The following is a 6,271-nucleotide window of genomic DNA, read 5'->3' on the forward strand; positions in this document are numbered from 1 at the left end:
CTTTTATGTCTATATTCATAAGAGATATTGGTCTATAGTTTTCTTGTAATGTCTTTGTCTGGTTTTGGTATCAGGGTAGTACTGGCCTCATAGAATTAATTGAGAAGAGGGGCGCCTGGGTGGCTCAGTTGGTTAGGCATCCAACTTTGGCTCAGGTCATGATCTAACGGTTTTGGGTTTGAGTCCTGTGTCCAGCTATGTGCTGACAGCTCAGAGCCTGGAGACTGCTTCAGATTCTGTGTCTCCCTCTTTCTCTGCCCATTCCCTGCTCATGCTCTGTCTCTCAAAAATAAAGAAATGTAAAAATGCATTTTAAAAAAAGGATTAGTTGAGAAGTGTTCCTGCTTGTCTATATTTTGGAAGAGTTTGTGAAAGATTGGTGTTAACTCTTCTTTAAATGGTTGGTAGAATTCACCAGGGAAGTCATCTGGTCCTGGGATTTTCTTTATGGGAAGTTTAAAAATTATTAATCCTTTTTTTTTTTTTTAAAGTATTTTCTGGCTCTTCCTCTGAAGTGGCTTAAAGCAGGATTGCATCAGGGGCACCTGGGTGGCTCAGTCAGTTAAGTGTCTGACTCTTGGTTTTGCTCAGGTCATGATCTCATGGTTTGTGAGTTTGAGCCCTTCATTGGGCTTCAAGCTAACAGTGTGGAGACTGTTTGTGATTCTCTCTCTTGCTCTCTCTTTCTGCTCCTCTCTCATTTTCTCTGTCTCTCTCTCAAAACAAATAAATAAAAACCTGAAAAATATTAAAAAATAAATAAAGCAAGATTGCATCAGTAATAATAATACTCATGAGAAACAACTAATAGTTTTTACTTGGTCCCAGATATTGGTTCCTAATATTGTTCTCCTCTTAAAGCCTTCTCAGCTTTTTGGAGGGTGGTTGACTCCATGTTTGGGAAGAGAGAACACAAGATTGGCCTGTGCCACCTTGGTGTTGTCAAGTGAGGACGTATTTGACATCCTGTGTGGTGGTAAAAGGCACAAAAGCCAGCTTAAAGCATCCCCCCCCCCCCCACACAAGTGGTCAAACTGTCACTATGTGAACATCAAAAATGAAATAGCAGTCAGTTTATTAAGACAAATTGAGTCTCAAAAAGCTGAGTATCTTATTGTATTCAGGAAGAACTAGAATGGCTTTTTCTTTACAAAATAATGAGTGCTACATAGAGGTTGATTTTTTTTCACCCAGAGTTAAAAAAATGTTCACATTTAATTGTATGTGTGTTTTCAGAGCGGGCAGAAGAGTTTTCACGTCCAAGGCTGTTCTCCGCTCAAAGTCACTGTCAGCAAGTCTCATGAAAGATTCCCATGCCATGACCCGGGGGGAGGCTTGTTTGTTCATTATGAGCAAGCTGGCTATTCAACAATCGTCTCCCAGATTAAATCTCTCTCTACTCTAGTCTGAGCTGAGATTCTGAAAGTAGACTTCTTTAGCTGCTGGTTCCCTGTTGTGCTTTGTCAGTAGGGAGGCTGGAGGGAGACAGGGGGACTGAAGGAGGGGGACAGGATATTTGCATCCTACTCCTCTGAGTGTCGCACAGCAATGCATTTCATCAGGGCAAGGGCCGTGGTTCCAGTGGCCACAATTGGTCCCAGTGTGCAGATTTTTCCACTCCCAGTAAAAGTCTCACTGAGCCTTCTTAGAGACACCAGCACCAGATCTGAGAGATCTGTGTCCTAGACCCCGTAGAGCCCTCTTTTGAGCCAGAAAAGAAGATAAGCATCATCTCATTGTTTAAAAATGTCACACATATATTCCAGCTAGGTTAGAACAGATATGCACTTAACCAATCCATATGAAGAAAGAAACTGCTACCTTACCCCATCATGACGATTGGGACATATTGACTTTGGCCACTTGGTGAAGAAAAAAAAAAACCAGAATAATATTTGTACAGGCTTTCGTGATAGTGTTGAAAATAATGTTTGACAAGGAAATAGAAAAAAGCTCACAGGACCTTAAAAATAAACCTTCCCAGGGCGCCTGGGTGGCACAGTCGGTTAAGCGTCCGACTTCAGCCAGGTCACGATCTCGCGGTCCGGGAGTTCGAGCCCCCCGTCAGGCTCTGGGCTGATGGCTCGGAGCCTGGAGCCTGTTTCCGATTCTGTGTCTCCCTCTCTCTCTGCCCCTCCCCCGTTCATGCTCTGTCTCTCTCTGTCCCAAAAATTAAAAAAAAAAAAAAAACCGTTGAAAAAAAAAATAAACCTTCCTGGTGCTCTGGCTGCCGAAGGATTAAGTGTGAAAGCAAACTTTTGACTCAGCTTCAGTGAAATGAAAAGAAACCCCAGGTCACAAGTCCCAAGATGATTAAATGAGAAGCCTTAAGAGATAGCAGCCTGATGGGAAAGCTAGTTTGAGAATTAAAAATTCTCCATGTTGGGGCACCTGGGTGGCTCAGTTGATTGAACATCCGACTTCGGCTCAGGTCATGATCTCACAGTCCATGAGTTCGAGCCCAGTGTCAGGTTCTGTGCTGACAGCTCGGAGTCTGGAACCTGCTTCAGATTCTGTGTCTCCCTCTCTCTCTATCCCTCCCCTGCTCATGCTCTGTCTCTTTCTGTCTCTCAAAAATGAATAAATGTTAAAAAAATTTTTTTAATTGTTTAAAAAATACTTTGGGTCATCCAACCATTCAGAAAACTTAGGGATAGAGGAGTAGAGGATATTTACATTATGTTTATCTCAAATGCACAAAACGAACAGACAGGACAGGCAGAGAAAGATTTTATTCTCATTAAGTGCTCTCGGGTGCTACCTTCCGTTAGGATGGTGTAAAGGAGCAAACTGCTTCTTGTGATAGTCAGGGCTAGTTAGAAATCCTCCTCGGGCTGTTTACAGAGAGGTTCCCCCGCGGAAAACAGAAGAATGAGAACCAACAGGAAAGAAATAGAAAGCAAGTCCTAAAGAGCTAACATATCAATAATTACCTTAAATTTATTTATCTTTTTTTGAGTTTTATTTATTTATTTTGAGAGAGACAGAGACAGCACCAGTGAGGGAGGGGCATAGAGAGGGAGAGAGAATTCCAAGCAGGCTCCACATTGTCAGAGCAGAGCCTGATGTGGGGCTCCAACTCATGAGCCGAGAGATCATGACCTGAGCTGAAACCAAGAGTCAGACGCTCAACAGACTGAGCCACCCAGGTACCCCAATTACCTTAAATTTAAACTGTTGAAATATGCCCCTCAAAAGACAGAGATCGACAGAGTGGAGAGATCACAATTACTGGATACTGCTTATAAAAAGCTCCCTTCAAAGTCAATAATCAAGTAAGTTGAAAGAAAAAGAATGGAAAAACTATACCATGCCAACATGAAGTGAAAAAAAAATTTTTTTAACGTATATTCATTTTTGAGAGACCCAGTGCAAGCAGGGGAGGTGCAGACAGAGAGGGAGACACAGAATCCGAAGCAGGCTCCGGGCTCTGAGCACAGAGCCCAACGTGGGGCTCGAACCCACGAACTGTGAGATCATGACCTCAGCCAAAGTCGGATGCCCAACCTACTGAGCCACCCAGGCGCCTCAACATGAAGTTTTAAGAAAGCAGGAGGGGCTATATTTATATCTGATTAAAGTAGACTTCAGAGAAAAGAGAATATCTACAGATAGATGCTGTATAATGATAAAAGCATCAATCCACCCAGAAGATTTAATGATCTGAAATGTACGCACAGCAAATAACAAAGCCTCAAAGTACACGAAGCAAAAACTAATACCATTGAAAAAAAATTCTCTCTTAATCTCGTAGGAAATTGACTCACAAAACAAAGTATGTAAAGACACAAAAAATTAGAAAGTGTTGTGTTATTTATTTAAGTGTGGAATTTGTTGTAAGAAAAGGGATTCGTTAAATGAACTGTACTGATCTGACTCATCCCTGTAAAAAATCACATAGGCTCCTCTCTGAGTCAGAAAATTTCAAAACCTCCATCTACTTTTCCTCCTTGTGGTCAGAAGGAGTAAAACAAACAGTGGGTCTGGCAGATTTCAATCCAAGCACAGTCTGAAGACTGGATCCTGATATTATTTATAGAACAAGAAATAGAAGGAACTTTAGTAAAACCTTAAGTACAATAATCTTTGCAGGGTGTCATAATATGATTTCAGTGTCTCTATTACTATGCATATTTTATAAATTACTACATTAAGCAGTTTTAGTTTAAAAAGTCAAAGTTGGGGCACCCGGGTGGCTCAGTCGGTTAAGCCTCTGACTTCGGCTCAGATCATGGTCTCACAGTTTGTGAGTTTGAGCCCCATGTCGGGTTCCATGCTGACAGCTCAGAGCCTGGAGCCTGCTTCGGATTCTGTGTCTCCCTCTCTCTCTGCCCTACCCCTGCTTGCACTCTCTCTTTCTTTCTCTGTCTCTCTCAAAAATAAACATTAAAAAAAAAAGTCAAAGTTAACCTTGGATTTTTTTCTTAATTTGCAGACATAACCGTACCTCTTAGTTGTTTTTATACTCGAATAGCAATCAGTGTGGGCATAAAATTCTAGTCCTAATGTTCTTTACACATCATCCCACTGCCTCTTAGCATTTGTTGCTTAGAAAAGAAGCCTGAGTCCTGCTCATTTCAGTTCTTTTGAAGGAATCAAGGTGTTTTTTCCCCTCTTTGTTTAGCCACAGGAATCTTTTTATTTATTTATTTTTCAAGTTTTTATTTAAATTCCAGTTAGTTCACATACAGTGTATTAGTAGTTTCAGGTGTACAAGATAGGGATTCCACCCTTTGACACCACACCTGGTGCTCATCACAAATGTATGCCTTACTCCCCATCACCCATGTAACCCACCCCCCTGCCCACCTCCCATCCAGCAGCACTCTGTTTTCTATAGTTGACAGTCTGTTTTCTGCCTCTCTCTTTCTTACCCCCCTACGTTCATCCGTTTTGTTTCTTACATTCCATATATGAGTGAAATCATATGGCATTTGTCTTTCTCTGACTGACTTATTTTGCTTAGCATTATACTCTCTAGGTCCATCCACAGAGTTGCAAATGACAAGATTTCGTTCTTTTTGATTGCCGAGTAGTATTCCATCGCGTATGTATACACAATGCACATCTTTATCCATTCATTAGTCGATGGACATCTGGGCTCTTTCTATAGTTTGGCTATTGTCGATAGTGCTGCTAAATATTGGTGTGCATGTGCCCCCTCGAATTTGTATTTTTGTATCCTTTGGGTACAATACCCAAAGGTATTATTTCGGTAAGTACCTAGTAGATATGCAATTGCGGAGTCTTAGGGTAGTTCTATTTTTAACTTTCTGAGGAAGTTCCCTACTGTATTTCAGAGTTCCCAGAGTTCCATGTTGCAAAAAACCTTTTTATTGAAATTAAAAGTTTTCACCTGAAAGCTTCCTTGGTCTCCCTTCATGAATTTTTTCCTTGCCTTTGTTGGACTTTCAATCTCCAATTCCAGATTTCTTTTCAGATCTAGCAAGTGTTTTTTTTTAATTGAGGTATCATTGACATATAACATTATATTAGTTTCAAGCATAAAATATAATAATTCAATATTTGTATTATTGCAAAATGATCAGCATGGTAAGTCTAGTTAACATATGTCACCATACACAGTTACAGAATCTTTTGTGTGTGATGAGAATTTTCAGATCTCTTTTCTTAGCAACTTCTGAATATGCAATATGGCATTCTTGAGTGTAGTTGCTATACTGTGCTGAAAGTATTTATATACATCCTCATTTATGACTCACTGTTCCATATTATAATTCAGGAGCATCTCTTATTTGTAGACAATTTATTGGATTTCTAGGACTCTCCCTGTAACGTATTTCTGAGCTCTTCAAAATGTCTATATTCATTTCACATTTGGGTGTATTTCTGAAGTGACTCTTTTCTGTTATTGATTGGATTTTCCACAACATGAAATTTGCCTTTTATTGTTTCTAGTATGACAACTGTTGAATTTTTCCTTCTTCCATCACTGTCCTGTCCTATATCCTGTTTCCGTTAAAAAAAAAAAATCTAAGCCTATTCTTGTTTAATAGCGGCCATGTCCTCTCCAATCTATTTCTGGGGTTTCCTACACTTACATGAGCTCCGAGGCCACGTCTGTGACAGGGGGCTGAGGGCAAGTGCAGGCTGTGGGACAACCAGGAGGAGAGGGGGTGAGCCTCCAGTCAGAAAAAGCCAAGGGAATCAGGGTGGGGGTGAGTAAGGACAGGATGTAGAAAAACATGTGCATTAGGTACAGTATTGGGCACTTTTCATAGGGACCCCATTTCATCCTCATAATAGCCCT

Source organism: Acinonyx jubatus, chromosome B2 (assembly GCF_027475565.1).
Source record: "Acinonyx jubatus isolate Ajub_Pintada_27869175 chromosome B2, VMU_Ajub_asm_v1.0, whole genome shotgun sequence".
Classification (NCBI taxonomy): Eukaryota; Metazoa; Chordata; class Mammalia; order Carnivora; family Felidae; genus Acinonyx; species Acinonyx jubatus.